This window comes from Triturus cristatus, chromosome 4_1, assembly GCF_964204655.1.
Source record: "Triturus cristatus chromosome 4_1, aTriCri1.1, whole genome shotgun sequence".
Lineage (NCBI taxonomy): Eukaryota > Metazoa > Chordata > Amphibia > Caudata > Salamandridae > Triturus > Triturus cristatus.
This window is the reverse complement of record NC_140585.1, coordinates 823,272,169-823,289,106: the sequence shown is the minus strand read 5'-3', so window position 1 is coordinate 823,289,106 and position 16,938 is coordinate 823,272,169. Positions and strand designations below refer to the sequence as shown.

The following is a 16,938-nucleotide window of genomic DNA, read 5'->3' as shown; positions in this document are numbered from 1 at the left end:
CCTTTTATCCAAAATCGAATTAAATGACACCAGAGTCCATAATAATTGATGTGAATCTGAAGGACACTGAGGGAAAAAGAAAACCGAGAGGCCTTTCAAAACAATATTAATAGCCAAGGAGTCCCTTGACAGACCAGCATCATACATGACAGACTTGCTCCAAACACCAGTATTTCCATGAAGTCTACAAAGATGCTTTTCTTTTTTTTTTATTATGTCTTGCTGTTCAAGGAGACCAGGCTCACAGATATTTGTTTTTGAAGTTTACTTTTTGCATTGTGTGTTTTTCTTTCCATCATGATCTGCGTTTAGACCATGCCTTTCACAGTATCTATGTTCTTATACAGGAGTAGAGTGGTGACATACCATCATAAACGTCAATGGTTCCAGGTAGTATAGACCGGAATTCCACCACTCACAGAACTCTGCGGAATCTTGCAGACTTTTTAGGTAACTACGTGAAATTCTACTGCATAAAACTCCACAAGTTCCACCCACTCCTAATGGATTTATTAGCTGTGTGGGAGGCCTGTGCTCAAATCACCCATGTGGTTCTAGTACATTTGTTTTTTAACAGTGGAGGAGTTGAAGGGCTTTTCACAAGTCTTTGCATTAAGGAAATGGCGTGTACTACAGAAATGTTTCTGTGGTGATAGCCAATCAAGTTGCTTAGGTCCTCCGATACCTAGGGGGTCGGCAGATCCAGATATGGCTGACATGACATGCTCTCGAGGTCAAAGAAGTTATTTTTTTTCAAACATAAAATGTTTAAGTGGGTGACACAGAGTCAAATACATATGAAAAAGAAACCATATAAAGCCCACCTGATAGCATTTTGGAATACCAGTGTATGAAAAACTGACATGCATGGCATTGAAATGCCACACATAAGCTCCATGGAAACAAGCAAAAGTCACACAAGGAATCTGAAAACCTGGCAAGAACGCACCAAGATCCAGACAGCAGGTCACTCTACTTAACCCTCACAAAAGAGATCCAGTGTGCTGCGATACAAGTGTAATCAGTTGCAAAATAGTTCTGGCTGGGAATCTTCCATTTCAGGCAGATGGCCACCACAAATTCTAAAAATCCCACTTCTTTCACAAAAGAAAAAGGGAGGAGGTCCAGTGCTAACTTTTCAGCTAGCTTCCCATTTTACAAATGTGCCGTTGGGTGGTTGTGGTCATAGGGCTCCTGCAGGCTAAACATACCCATAATAGTAGCTTGGAGTTTAATCTTTTGTGGTGCCACTGACCGAGGGGACTTCCAGAGAGGACCAGGTGGTGGTAGACTCCATGTGCTTCTTAGAAGAATTACTCTATGTGTCTGCATCCGAGTCTTGTGCCATTTGGAGGTTGCTGATTCAGGTGATGCTGGCACACTACAGGGGACAGGGCTGCTTTGTGTATTGTCATTATCGTCTTCTTCATGACCATCTTATTCTTATATCACTGTGCACTCAGCTGCTTCCCCTCTCTCATCACCACCACCATCTATCTTTTTAAGGTGCTCCTCCCACCGGATTGTGTAATGTTTTTCTCATATGGGATGCTTGGCCTCCAGTACCGTAGTGCGCACCTGGCTTACCTTGACGAACACTTGTGTGGCAAATGGAGCATATTCAATGTTATCCTCCTGCTTGCTAATTTGAAAGAAATCCCAAATTAGGGAGGAGAACTTTTTAGTGTGCCACTGCCAATGCGTGAGGAACTGGAGGTAGGTGGCTGTGTCATTTGCCTCTCTTTAGGGCTTACTTCGTCTGTAGTAGTGGTGGATACAGATCTTGACGGGGGTCTTACAAATATGGAAGCAGGTGGTGGTAGTGGTGGACACACATCCCTTTCAGTAGGCTCAATAAGAGAAGGGCTCATCTCGGTATCCTCTGAGCCGTCCTCCATACTGACAATCACTGGCTCGTGGTCATCACTGCTGCTTTCCATAATTCAAAGGCTTTCATGAACTTTCCTTTTCCCTCGTCTCTCAAAGCAGGTTTCAGACTCTGCCGCGGTCCAATCCATGTCCAGATCACCAAAAGGGGAGCTTGGTGAAGTTTAGGGAGTACCCTTTCCTTTTATTACTGTAGATTGTGAAGCAACGATTGAAGAGCAACATCTTGCTCAGCAGGAAGCTCAACCTCGTGTTCTGCTTCTACTTCAGGAAGAACTGTTGCTGGCTGCGGCTCCTGTTGCCCACTTTCCTATGAAGTTTGGGTACTTTGCGGCCGAGGTAAATCCAGTTCAGACTCACTGCTCGTCGCCATGACTTATAGAGACAGGGGCTTGGGTTAAGCCTTAGTTTGGGGTGGTACTGTTGATGATGCTGTAATGCGGTGTCCAGCCTTTTGCTGATCAGAAGAGGGTACAGCAGGCAAGGCATGTTTCCTGAAAAAAGGAGGGGTGGCAAGCCAGTGGTAGCAATATCCTTCTTCTCCTCCTCACTGGCCACTTTCTTGGCAGGGGCACCCTTTGTTGGTGCCATCTTCAAGTGCTTTCTTAGTTCTAGCAGTTGCCACTTACCTGTACAGATTCAGAGGAAGTCTCAGATGGTTTGCGTCACTGCTGGCCTTCTGTATGGCTGTACTGTGTGATAATGTCTCTTGTGCACCAAAAACAAACAAACAAGATAAAAATTCCGTGAACCTTGGTATTTGCATTTTGAATCTGCAGACAACATAATTTAGTGAGGTCACATCACAAATAATTAAAAATAATGTATCCATTTCAAACCATAATATAATATTTCAACGACATACAGATTGAAAAGTTTACTTTATGTGCCTCTAAGGCCTATGAGAAGCCTATGGCAGGGAGTGCAGTGTAAAATGGAATAATCCTTAAAATAATTATTGCTGGTGTGCGCCTATGAGACAACACCTAAGGCAGGCAGGAGGTGCAGGGGGGAATTGAATAATCCTCAAACAAAGTATTGCAAGTGTGCACCTATAGTAGGCAAGGGGTGCCAAGTGAAAATGGAATATTCCTTAAATAAGTTATTACTAGTGTGAGCCTATGGCGGACAGGGTGAAAATTGGAATAGTCCTTAAAAAACTGATTGCTGGCGTCCACCTAAGGCAGGCATGGGGAGCAGGGGTAAAATGGATTAATCCTTTAACAAATATTGCTGGTGTATGTCTATGAGACACTATTGCAGGCAGGAAAAACAGAGGGATAGTTAACAATCCTATAAACATGATTTCTTGTGTGCACCTATGAGATGCCTGTGGAAGGTAGGGAGTGCAGGGAAAAATCAAATAATTGAAAACTGGTATCTTGCTAAAGAGAAATCTTGTGGGAGGACAAGAAGATGTAATGGAAAATGGAAAGAATGCATTAAAAACACTGCACATACATATTACAATTATCCTCAAACACATTAAACTTACATCAGGGAAAAATGCTTTTTTTTCTACACAAAACAAAAAGGCATAGGCCTTTTCTATTAAGGTCCCTAGAAAATGGCTTTGACAAGTGGAAGAAAAGGAACACAGTGGCTACACAAAATGACCGCCTTGGCACATGGCCAACAAGGCCGAATGCATGGCCAACAAAGAACACATGCAGGCCTATTGCAAAAGTAAAGCACATGGACTACAAAATGGCCGCCGGCCACATGGCCACCAATTGCAAAGGCATGGACAACAAAGTACACATTAATGCCACATGGCATGGAGAACAAAGACAAAATGGTGGCCTACACACACACACACACACACACACACAAACACACACACGTACACACACATGTACACACAGGCCACATTCATAAAATGGGCACCTGTCCAGCAAGGAACGGAGGCATGGTAAAAAACACCAAAAAACGATACCATAAAGTCACCAATGACAAAAACAAAAATATGTCAACTATAAAAAAATCAACCACCATCCCAAGGCATCAAAAATATCCCACCAAAATACTTTAATATTTTGCAGAAAAGGGTAAAATACAAAAAGAAAACATTTAATACAAGGCCATCTCTAAATCAATGGATGTTTAATAAAAAAACATACCACACAAACAGCTGTTTAAAATATACACCCAATGCCTAGTAATGTCTGGTTGGCAGTGGTTCCTAGGCAGACTAGGCCCAACAGTAAAATGAGCAAAATAATAGTACAATATTCACAAACAACACACAAGAAAATAGAGAAAAAGTACATTCAAAGTTCTAAAACCAGGCCCCCAGCCCTCCCAAACCTGAGCAAACTTTTTCCCCCTAGAGAAAACTTAAAACGTAAATGCTAAATTGGCCCCTACTGAAACTTCAGTTCACCCACAACCAAACTTAAAAATGGAAGAAAAAACAAAAAAGGCATGCCCTCCAACAAACGTATCCAATGGTTCTTGAACTTAATTGATTTCTCACACAGAAATCCAACAGTATATGCAGCAGGGACTGCAGACAAAGAAGACAAAATCCTTTCCCCTCAAAATCCAAATATAAAGTGATCAAGAGGTGGCCAAAGCAATGGGAGGAGCTTGTTGGACACTAAAAGGAAGGTTGAGTCTCTGTGGCTTTCTTCATGAAGGGGGAAAAGAAAGTAAAATAAAACATAATGCGTTTTGCAATAAAACAAACCTACCTCAACTGTCTGTTCAGGTAGAATAGTTGCTCGAAAATCAAATTTAGCGTTCATTCATCCGGGCTTCTTGAGAAGAAAATTGAATCAAGAAGCAGCTCTCTAAATGCCACCATTCGGGCTAGAAGGCTTATTAGTGACTGGAAATCATGCTCGGGGATGCCAAATCTCGCTCGCTAGCTCCCTTGCTGGAGCTTTGTGTTTTTCCCATTGTCATCACGTTGCTCGAACAGGGGGCAAAATGCTGCCATACGGTGATTACTGGAATTTGGACGGAACTCTACGTTACAACAGTAAACCGGAGTGACCAAATTTCGCAAGCAGAGTTTAGTTTCCTGCCCACTCACTCAAAGTTCTCCACCATCATGTTCTATTTGCAGCACATGCTGCTGTAGATCACAATCTGTGTATAAACTGTAAAGCAGCAACCATAACCCTGGTGGCTTGTGAGCAGCAATGGAAGATGTTTGGAACAATGTTTTAGGTACAGTTTGACCAACTTGTGGTTCTTGTCAGGCACAAATGTCCACAGAGTAATGCTTAACGAATGTGTGGACAGTAGATCATTCAGCAGCTTGACAGATATCGGAAGCTGAATTTACCCTAGGGAAGAAATTGTGGCTTCTTTGCAGGTTGAATATGCTCTAGGTACAGGGTATAGTGGTGCTTTGCATTGGCGTAGCAAATCTGAATATGTTTGACAATCCAATGGCAAAGGCACTTAGTAAATTAACCTTCCTGCGTGAGGTAACACAAAAACTACAAAGTGATACTTGGCTTCTCTGAAACATTTAGCATTATCAATGTACTACATATAAGCTATTGACAACTAATGTGTGTACGTTTCATTATACCTCCGACTGGGGCACGGGCAGAAAGAGGGCATGTCAAGCCTGATCAGCTTGGAAAGGTGAATCGACCTTTGGCAAAACACAAGGGTGTGTTCTAAGGACAAATCAACCTCTGTTCCCTTGGATGAATTGCTCATCAACTGTTAAAGCTTGCAGTTCACAAATCACATGCTCCATGGCGGCATGTTCAATAGCATACGCCGGGTCCGTGGGAGAACTGTACCATAGTTCATTGATTGCAAGGATGTGGGATGCGACATAATAGGAATAAATGTCAGCCGCCGTACTCCCATCACAGTACGAGGACTGGGAACAGGTGCGGAGCGCCACCCGAACTGCCCCACCCCCCCACAGGATTATTTTGTATGGCCTTCACTTGTGCAAACCAGGTGCGGGGATAGGATATTGGAAATTTTGGAGGAGATACAAAATCTGAGGCAAGGACACCATCTTAAAAATGGCTGGGAGGGGCGTGGCCAAGATGGCGGCTTGGTAGGACGTGATGTTCTGTCCCTCCGGCGCCGCTGTTAATTTGCCTTGTTATTGCCCCATCCCCTGGCCTTCTCCTGGCGAGCACGAGCGCTATAAGGCTTGTGTAACCTCCGGTGCAGCTGAGGAGGTGTTTTGCTGCCGCGTGTGTGCCCCAAACGGGGTGAACATCGGATCCGAGCCGGAGCTGAGTGAGGAGATGCGGCAGTCGTAGCTGCGCTCCAGGCGGGCATGACGCGAAGGCGGCGGAGAGGCTGCATCTACATGCCGTGGGGCTGCCTCTGAAAATAGCCCGGGGACCAGTTTGCGGCTTTCTGAGGACTCGGCTGCAGACGGACCGCGTGGACGCGGTAGCGGCCAAGAGTGGAGGTATGGGAGTGCCCGCCATTCTACCTACGAGACTGCGGCAGCCGTGCCTCCTTGCCGACGGCCCTTAACAGCGCTTTGGGGCCCCATCACGTGACCCCTGCACCACATGAGCCTATCCCTCTTGACTGGCTTGGAATATAAGCACTATCCCCGATTGCCCTGCGAGCACCCCACCCCCCCTGAGACAAGCCTGCTGTGCATCGGCCATTTTGTGAGCGGGCCTACTATCCCTAGCCTCCATTAACTCAGCCTAGGAACCGCACCCGTCGGCGCTACGATCTGCAATCTGCTGCATTCTCTAGCGAACCCCCCCGAAGGAAGCTGCGGCCTACGGCCTTGTGAGACTCTACCGGGTGCCTGCTTGACAGTGGGGTGGAGGCCTTGGGGGCCTGTTGTACTGCTCCTCTCCCTCGGGCCCCTCTGAGCTAACATCTTCTGATACTGGCACCTCGCATCTTCTTCGTTGTCCCGGACAGCGGCATGAGTTGTCTGGCTTGCGGGCCTAGCTTAACTCTGAGCCAGCCCCCATGCCCACCGGGGGAGGGGTCGACTGGCCTTCCCGGCACAGCTTCCCCAGTGAAGAAGGCACGCGGCTCCCTGCGGCCTCGGGAGTTGCCATATATCCTTACGGGGGGGGTGGACCAACCAGATTCCTGGGCATCACTGCACGAGCGGACCTCCATTAACACTCAAGTCTGCTCCTCCCAAAGGACTGAAGATTATAATTACCAAGTTTGGCCCGAAGACGTCGATAACTTTGGGGCTAGCTTGACTACGAATAGCACGGAGTCTCTGGCCTGCGCACTGCCCCCCTACCTCTTCCAGCTCCAGTGAGAGTGAGTCTCAGTCTCTTGACACGGGCGGGAGAGTTGCCCTTGGCGGGGCTTCGTGCCCTGTTGGCCACATCACTCCTGCACGCCCCTGGTGGGTCCGTGCTGCCGGGGGGTCCTGATCGGTCCGCATTTCAGTGGACAGAGGTGTTGACGCTGCTGGGGTGTGCCGGGGAGCTAGTTGGGGCCCAGTACTCTCCCACGTGCCTTCCGTGCTGGCTGTGCCCTTGAGCGGTGGTGCGCTGGGGGCTGCTGGACGGGTCACTGCCCCTACTTGAGTATTGGCAGGTCTGGTTAGCAGCGCTGGGGGCCTGCGACATTAGCTCCTGGGCCTGCTTTTCGGTCCGCAGTTCGGCGGACGGTGCCCCCTGCCCAAGGCCCTGCGGTGAGAGTTCGGGGGCGGGCCCTGCTCGGTCCACATTTCGGCGGATGGGGAGTTTGCCACTATTGGGGTGGGCCGGGGTCCTGCCTGGGGCCCTATCATCAGCCACTGGTGGTTGTGATCAGCGTGGTCCTGTGCTGGCGGTGGACTTGCGTGGCGGAGCGCTGGGCCCCCCTGTCTGTTGCCGGCCATTGGTTCGGTGTGGTGGATCTGTCTGACGGAGTGGAGACCGGAGGCTCTGGCTTCTGGGCCCTCTTTCGGCCCACAGTTCGGGGGGAGGCGCTCCTTGCCCGGTGTGCTGCGGGCGAGGGTCGGTGGCAGGGCCGGCTGGGCCCGGAGGGCTGGGACCCTCTCCTGCTGCTGCCGGGGGGCCGCACCCTGCCTAGCGGTTGGGGGGTGCTGGCGGATAGAGTGGTGACAGCGCTCGGGCCGCGCATCGGCGGCCGGTGGGGGGGCTGGTTGCCTCTCGGTGTCCTGGAGTTGCTCTGAAGTGGTGTTGGTGTGCGGGTCTGCTCCTTTGGCCTCCGGGGCCTTGCTGCTTGGGCTGTGTGGCGGGGGGCCCAGATTACCGTCATGTCCTCCTCCAAGGCCCGACGTGATAAGACCATGAAAGACGTTCAGCAGCGGTCCGCGGGACTGTCTTCTTCTCAATCGTCTCCTCCTACACCATCCTCGGAGGACAATGACCAGCCGGCCACTAAGGCCTTTATGCTTGACCTCTTCTCTGCCATTAAGGAGGACATCTTAGAACTGCGCTCCCAGCTATCTTCTGACCTTTGCGAAGTGCAGCGTGACGTGGACGCACTCGGGGACCACCTCGCCACTGTGGAGGAGCATGACTTAGGGCGTGAAGATGATATGCATCAGCTCCAGCAGGATGTCCTCCGTCTCAGGGAGCAAAACCTTGACTTGCAAGCCCACGTCGAGGACCTTGAAAACCAGTCCCGACGGAATAACATTAGAATTCGGGCAATGCCCTGGAGGGGTGAGGGGGATGATCTCCAAGGCTATGTGCTGCAGCTATTCTGGCAGATACTCAGGGAGGAGACGGAGCGGGCCATACAGATGGATCGCGTACATTGGGTTGGTTTGCCGAAGGGGCCGAGGGCTCCACCACCAGATATATTGGTTTGCGTGCACGATATTCAGCTTAAGGAGCGGATTCTGCGCAAAGCCCGGGAGCTTAATCCAATACAGTTCCGTGGTCATCAGCCAGCCCTTTTTCAGGAATTTAGCTGCCTCTACCCTGGTGAAGCGCAGGGAGTTTAAGCCCATCACTACTGATCTGCGCGAGAATAACATTCCGTACTCGTAGGGCCACCCCTTCCGTCTTATTTTCAAACACCAGGGCAAACTTACGCTCGTTGACTGCAGCTTATGAGGCACTGGGTCTGGAGCAGCCCTCCTCCCCGGTGGGGGTAGCTGGCGCGCCTGCACGGCGGCGTAGACGCTCGGATGGCTGGCAGCGGGTGGGCCGCTCCCCCCGAGCCTCGGGCCGGACGTGTCCACTAGTCTGCTGGAGCGGGAGGCGGCGGTCACTTCGGTGGCACAGGTGACGGACAGTAATGATGCCCCATAAACCTGCAATAGCTGGCATCAGGTGGATTTTCACTTGCGGCGCCGGAGGGGGGAGGTCCTTGGCTGGGGGTGCTTGTCGTCAACTACCCTGTGGGGGTTGGATGGCTGGTGCCCTTTGTGCCGGGGTGTCGTCTTACTGGATTCCACGTTCCCCACATCGTTTGTTCTCTATGTCAGACTGTTGCTTCCCTACGGGGGCCTCTGGGTTCTGTGTTTGGCTGTGACTTTTCCATGTTTGTCGCGTTTTTTTGCTTTTGGGGTTTGGGGGGAGGGGAGGAGGTGGCGGTTAAGGGGTGTTTTTGGGATTGTGTTGGGGCTCCGCATCAGTCCTCTTGGGGGTGGGGTTTGTTTGTCCCAGAGTCCTTGTCGGTGGGTCGGCCTTATGGCTCTGGGTTCTTGCGCTTGATCATCAGCTATCTCTCCCTTGTCTTCTATGAATAGGGGTCTTAAAGTGGTGAGTTTGAATGTTCGCAGCTTAAATAATCCGGTTAAACGCTCAGCTATCCTATCCCTCCTGGAGGGCGCCGGGGGTGATGTGTGTTTAATACAGGAGACCCACCTTCTCTCCAAAGATGTTAAGCGGATGATGGATCGGCGGTTTCCGCTACAGGTGTGGTCTTCTGGGGCGGCCAAGAAACATATGGTGGCAGTTCTTTTTAGTGCGCGTGCTCATTGTAAGGTTCTCGCCCAGGTTGCTGACTTGAAGGGGAGACTTTTGGCGCTTTGTGTGCAATGGGGGGACATGTGCTTCACTGTAGGGTCACTCTACGCCCCGAATGAGCAGCAGGAGTCTTTCCTAAAGAGGGCCTTTTCTGAGGTGCTGGCCTCGCCCGATTCCCTGACATTGATGGGGGGACCTGAATGTGGTGATGGTGCGGGTCTGGATAGGTCAGGGTAGCGATCGCACCAGGCATGTGCTCTCTCACAGGGGGGCAGACAGTGGTTGAGGGATGGCGGTCTGCATGATGTCTGGCGCATACAACACCCTACCGAGCGCGATTATACCTTCTACTCAGCAGCGCACAAAACTTACGCCCGCCTTGACCATTTCTTTGCCTCCACCTCCCTCTTGTCGTGCCTGTCAGACTCGACCATCTCCCCCCGCTCCCTGTCCGACCATGCCCTCATCTCTGTGCAGTTTAATTCTCCGGCGGCCCGGCCCTCTCCATCTGGATGGCGCCTTCACGATTCCTTGCTCGTTTCCGACACCACGGTGGCTCCAATTCGCGATGTGATCATTGCTTATCTGGCGGTTAATGATCAGGGCGCTACGTCGGTGCCGACGGTGTGGGAGGCCCTTAAGTTAGTGGTACGGGGGGAGTTCACAGCACTGGCGGCTGCATTTGCGCAGTCTTCGTAGGGATAAGTGCGCGGAGTTGGAGCGTGACGTAGGGGCCCTGGAATCCATTCATAAGCGCACCGGAGCGCCCAGGGTGTGGAGAGAACTCGAAACGAAGCGGCGTATGCTGAAGCACCTGGATCTCGACATGGCCGAATATGCGCTGTTGCGACTGCGGCATAAATTTTACCTTAGCGGGGATAAAGGGGGGCGCTTATAAGCCCATAGGCACTCAGCGCGTGGCGGTCCAGTCCATTCGGGACGCTCGGGCGGTGGAGCAGACTACTGACGCCCTTATTGTGGAGACTTTCCGGCAGTTTTATCAGCGCTTGTATACCAGGGATGCGACTGATCCGACGGAACGAGAGGCCTATCTGGCCTCCTGCCATATCACTCCGCTGACCGCAACCTCTGCTGATGGATTGGAGTCTGCCACCCGCATAGAGGAAGTCATTTCGGCAATTGCCCGCCTCAAGGTCGCCAAATCGCCTGGCCTGGACGGTTTTTCCGCCTTGTTTTTTAAGACCTTTTGTGCTGAGCTGGCTCCACTTTTAACGCGTCTCTTTAATTCTTTTTTGGAGACGGGGGAGGTGACCCCTACTATGTCTGAAGCTGCGATTACGGTTATCCTTAAACCTGGGAAGGATCCAAGGGACTGTGGCTCGTATAGGCCCATATCCCTCTTAAATATCGATGCCAAATTGTTCGCGGGCATTCTGGCGGCACGCCTCAGTCCACTGATGGATGGCATCATAGACCCGGATAAGTCCGGGTTTATTCCTACGCGTCAGGGAGGGGACAACACCAAGTGTCTTCTCCATCTTTTTGACTTGGTCCAGCGTTCTCGGACCCAAGCTTGTCTCCTCTCCGTTGACGCTGAGAAGGCCTTTGACCGGGTGGACTGGGGGTACATGTTCGAGGTCTTACGTACTTTTGGCTTCAAACAGCGCTTCCTTCGCTGGGTGCACTGCCTCTATGTCGCCCCTAAGGCGTCGGTGAGGGTGAATGGGTGCCGGTCCTCTCTCTTTCCCATCTCTAGAGGGACGTAACAGGGGTGCCCCCTGTCTCCACTGTTATTCGCGCTCTATATGGAGCCTTTTGCCCAGCGCATACGGTCGAATCTGGATGTCGGTGGCCTTAAATTCGGCGCCGACATGCACAAAATTAGTCTATACGCGGACGATGTTATTCTCTCTCTTACTCATCCGCGCACCTCTTTGCGGTGCTTGATGCGAGAACTCCGCGATTTTGGATTGATTGCAAGATTTAAAGTTAATTTTTCAAAATCGCTGGTGCTTAACCTTTCTCTCCCCGAAGAGGAAGTCGGTGATTTGCAACGGGACTTTGCCCTCCAGAGGGTGCACTCTGATATCCCCTACCTGGGGATTCGTTTGGCCCCATCAGTTGTCAAAACAGCTCGTTTAAATTACAAATTATTGGTGGAGCACGTCACTAAAGCGCTATCTGACTGGTCTCGCCTTGGCCTGGCCTGTTATGGGCGACTCGCGGCGGTCAAGATGACGGTGTTGCCGAGGGTCCTTTACTTGTTCCAGATGCTCCCCGCGCAGCCGCCCCCGGGTGCCATCCGTAAGTTGCAGGACCTGCTTAATAAGTTTTTATGGCACAATAAGAGGCCAAGGCTCACATTATCGCTCGCGACTGCGCCGAAGGCTGCCGGTGGGTTGGGCTTCCCCCTGTTGGGGGCGTATTATCAGGCCTCCTGCCTTCGATATATCACAGAGTGGAATCTGCCTTCCTCTAGCAAGCATTGGCTTTTTATGGATCAGACAGTCGCGGGCTGTAATATCTGGCGTGAACTCTGGCTTCCGCGGAAGCACAGGGCCTGGGGTCTTTATTCATCCCCGGTGACTTCTCAGACTCTTAAAGCGTGGGATCAACTAGTGCGTGCGTGGGGGTGGACCAAGTTCCCCTCCCCTAGGATGCCTATCGTGGACAACCCCCGATTTTCCATCAGGCTGAGCGTCGCCTGTTTTTCAACGTTTGCGTGAGGAAGGCTGTAAGCGAGTGGGTTCTTTATTGGATCAGGATGGAGTGATCCCTTTCGCCCAACTGCGCAAAGATTACTTTAACCTGCCGCCCACCGATGTCTATCACCATGCACAGCTTTCTCATGGGTGTCCCTTCCTCGCAACTTCGCTTTGATGTCCCGTCCTTTGACCGCTTTTGAACGCTGGTTGATCTACAAGAAAGATGATCGGAAGCTCATTTCGGAACTCAATGCCCTGATAATGGCGCGTCCTACGCAGCAGAGGTCGAAGGTGCAGGTTCGCTGGGAGACTGAGCTGGGGCGCCCGTTACGAGCAAGGAGTGGGGGCAAGTTTTCTATTGTGTCCACCATACGGCGTCCAACACGGCGGGGGCTGAATCAGCCTATAAAGTGGCGTCATACTGGTACTATACTCCGGCGCGCATTCGATCTTGGGACCCTACGGCATCCGGTCTTTGTTGGCGGGGGTGTGGGCAATCTGGTACTCTAGTGCACTTGTTGTGGCGCTGCCCGAAGCTCGTGCGGTATTGGGCGGCGATCTTGGATGACCTTGATGAGACGTTTCAAATTAAGCTGCCGCGGGAACCTACGCACACGTTGTTAGGCCTTCCGCATCCCAAGTACTTTCCCCTGCGCACAATACGGGGCAGACAGCTGGCATTGGCGCTACTTGCGGCCCGGCATGTTCTGTTGGCGCAATGGGACTCCCTGGCTGAACCGGATCCGCGGGACTGGCTCTGGAGGCTCTGGCATCTATTGGCGATGGAGCGCCTGTCGCTCAGAATCCATGGGAGAGGATCGGATTATGAGAAGCTTTGGGCCCCCTTTATGCGGCTCTTATCCAAGGAGGTGCGGGAAGTTACGTGGCCTAAATATTTGCAAATTCTTCAACTTATCCCACTAGAGCCGGTAAGGGGCACTGGGGAGGTCTGATTGCATGTTGATCAGGACTGTAGACCCGTAGGGCTTCGGGGTGGCAGGTAGAGGGTGATGCGGAGAGGGGGGGGGAGGGAGCAGGGGGATTTATATGTTTTGTTGTGGACTCTTTTTTTCAAAATTTGTGATCTGCGAACGCATGCCTGACAGGCCTGACCTGTGTTTCATCCCTTTTGTGGGGTCGCCTTCGGGGCTGTAGACCTGGGTGCTGTGTATGACATATTCTGTTTCGCTCTGCCGGCGCATGGATGTAGGCAGTCGAGCTGTGTACTTTGCAGGTGTATCACTTAATAAAAAAGATTGATTCGAAAAGTGGCCGAAAGCCCATAAAGGGACAATGGGAGAGCAGACCATACCACCGTCTCGTTCTTGAGGCTAGCCGTTAATGGGGTGATTGTGTGCCCAAAAGATTTTGGGGCTTGGGGAGATGTAAATCCCCAGATATTTGAACCCATCTGTGGCCTGGGACAGCTGCGCGGCCCATGTTTCACGGCCCTGGTGTCCACACACCGGAAGGAGAATGGATTTGGCGGGATTTGTGTGAAGACCGGTGGTGCTACCAAATACCCGAAGGATTTCTAGGATGTGGGGTCCGGAGAACCATGGGTCTGTCATGAAAAAAAGGAGGTTGTCCGCTTATAGCGCTTTACGGTCTGACCGTGAGCGGGACCAATCGAACCCCCGGAGCACCGGGTCGCTTCTCACCCAGACCGCCAGGGGCTCAATCGCCAGGGCAAACAACAATGGAGAAAGCGGGCAGCTCTGGATCAAGAAAGGGCAAGAGCGGTGTCCAGCAATTCGGACTGATGCCGTCAGGTTCGTATACAACAGACGTATGTACGCCAGAAAGCGGGGCCTAAAGCTGTAAAAGTTAGACCCAGCTTAAGGAGTCAAACGCCTTGTCAATATCGGCTAGTAACAAGGCAGCAGGGCGGCCTAAAGTAAGGGTCGCTGCGATGGCGTTGTGCACGCGTCTGATGTTATGCCTCGTAGCCCTCTGCAGCATAAAGCACGACTGATCGGGGTGAATCAGGTCGGTGATGCACCCCGAAGGCGATCAGCCAAGACTTTCCCCAGCTACTTGGGTTCAAAATTAATTAGGGAGATGGGGCGATAGGAGGATGGGTCCTCAGCGGGTCTGCCAGGTTTAAGAAAAAGCACTATTTCCGCATGTCGCCAGTCCCGGGGCAGACTTCCCAGGTCAGTTGCATCCACGATGGTCGCCAACAAGTGAGGCGCTAGTAGGGTCATGTGGGACCGAAGGAATTCCATGGGGAACCTGTTGGGGCCCGGGGCACGACCTGGCAGGATCGCACTGAGCGCGCAGGATAGTTCCTCTAAGGTGATGGGTGCCTCCAGGGTCTCCCGCACTGAATCTGGGAGCCGGTGAGGCGGAATGTCTGTGAGAAACTCCACTACCAGTTCGGCAGAGATCTGCTCCTTACGGGCGTAGAGATGCGAAGTGTCTTGCAAATTCGTCTGCCACCTCCATCGGTGCCGTGTACATGGACCCATCTGGACCTTGGATCGTAGGCGTGGCGGCCGGGGCGCCGTCTGTTTGGCACAGTCTATGGAGCATTTTACTTGACTTATCCCCCCACTGATATATCCGATGTTGAGATGCCTCCCAGATCTTGTTGTGCGAGGAGCAGATTATGGCGAACACCGGGACAAGGATTGGCACCGAGTTGGGCAGACGGGGTCGCCTGGCGCGTTTCCAGGGTATTCGCAGCGCTTACGTTTCTGCTGTGTGCGGTAGCTAATGTCGGAACCCCGGACGGTCGGCTTGAGGGCCTCCCAGAGGGTCGTGCTCGAGGGGGCGGAGGGGCCATTGTCAGCTAAGTATGCAGTGATCGTTGCATTTAGCATTTCTAGATAGGCTGGGCTGCGGAGGTGCCAAGGGGACATACGCCAGCGGAATGGAGGGCTGCGTGAGCACGTGTGGAAGCGCATCATGACTGGGGAATGGTCGGACAAACCACGAGGCCGGTGTTGCACCTGAGAGAATCTATGGAGAAAGACTCGGGGAACGAAAAAGTAATCCAACCGGGACTGCGACCCATGGACAGCAGATAGATATGTGTAGTCATGTTCTGTAGGGTGAAATTTGTGCCATACGTCTGCCCAGTCCAATGTCGTCGCCAAGGTAAACAGTTTGGTCGGACCATGTGTTACAGGGGTGTCCAAGGTGCGTTGTCTATCAGAAGGCCCCATGGCGTCATTCCAGTTGCCCCCCATCAGGGTCAAGCCAGCCGGGCGGGATCACCAGACCCCCAATAAGTTGTCGATAAAATTGGCACCCAGAGGTGGAGGGGCATAAATGCTACCGACGGTGATCTGCTCACTGTGTACCTTGCCTGTGACAAAAAGGAAACGGCCCCCGGGATCTGCTCTATGCGCTATATATTGGAACTGGACTCTGCGGTGTATAAGAACTGCCACCCCCCTGGAGCCTCTTGTAAACCCTGCATTATAGATGTAATAGAATCTAAAGCGGGCGAGGCACGGGGCCTTCGTGCCCAATAAATGGGTTTCCTGCAGGAGTAGGATGTCTGCCCCGTACCTCTTTGCCTGTCGCAAGGTAGCCCCCCTTTTCACCTTGTTTAATAATCCCCGAACATTCCAGGAGACCACTGTTAAGTCTCCTAGGGGATGTGCCTCACCAGACGTCATTGGGTTCTAGGTAAAAGATGTAGAAAGCAAGTGGATCTGCATAGGAGACAATATGTATCTGAGTGTACCATCTGCATGAGTTAACCATACATAACCAAAATAATCCAACATGTCCGAAACACAGAACGCCCCACCCCCCACCTGACACTACCAGAAACAAGGAGCATCTGTTGCGGTGTAGATGACAGGGGACCCCCAATGGGAGGCCCCCGGATACCACACCAAAGGTTCCCATCCCACCCTTTCAACCTAAGAAAACGGAGAGTGCAAAGCAATCTGGCCCTACAGGCCGCAAAGCGGGTCCCACGCCCACTCAGAGGACGACATCACTAAAACAGAATTCTAAAATACACGTTGTCTATGAAACATTATTAGGCCAGTGGAGCAGTCTGGAGCCATCAGGACAGTCGCTCAGGACTCAGCAAAACTCTATCTGACCCCGGGCCTCGTCGCTTCTGGGACTTATTGCGACGCGGCCGCTGAGTTCTGCAACTGTGGGAGGAGTCTGATTCCAAGGCTGATGGGAAGTTTGCTCGGAGCTGTGGGTGCTCATCAGGCCATGCAAAGACTGCCTCTGGGGTATCGAAGAAATATGACTTGGAGTTTTAGATAACCCGCATTCGAGCCGGATATAACAGCATATATTGTATATTAAATTCTCTAAGTCTGCGCTTTGCGGCCATGAAAGATTGGTGTTGTTGCTGGACCAGGCGTGTGTAGTCCGTAAAGACCAAGATGGAGCTGTATTCATATATGAAAGTCTTTATGTGTCCTGGCGAAGCGCAAAATAGCATCCCTGTCGGCGTAGTTCATGATCTTGGCAATAACAAGCCTTGGGGCCTCACCCGGAGGAGGCTTCCGCGTCAGGGCTCTGTGCGCCCGCTCCACTATGAAGGCAGAGGTTAG

At 51.8% G+C, this 16,938-nt stretch overlaps 1 protein-coding gene across 2 annotated transcripts in view; it reads right to left on the bottom strand.

The window, feature by feature from the left end:
• Positions 1–16,938, bottom strand: part of USP6NL (USP6 N-terminal like) — a 1,094,021-nt gene that overhangs the window by 12,655 nt on the left and 1,064,428 nt on the right. The gene's annotated exons all lie outside the window — the stretch shown is intronic.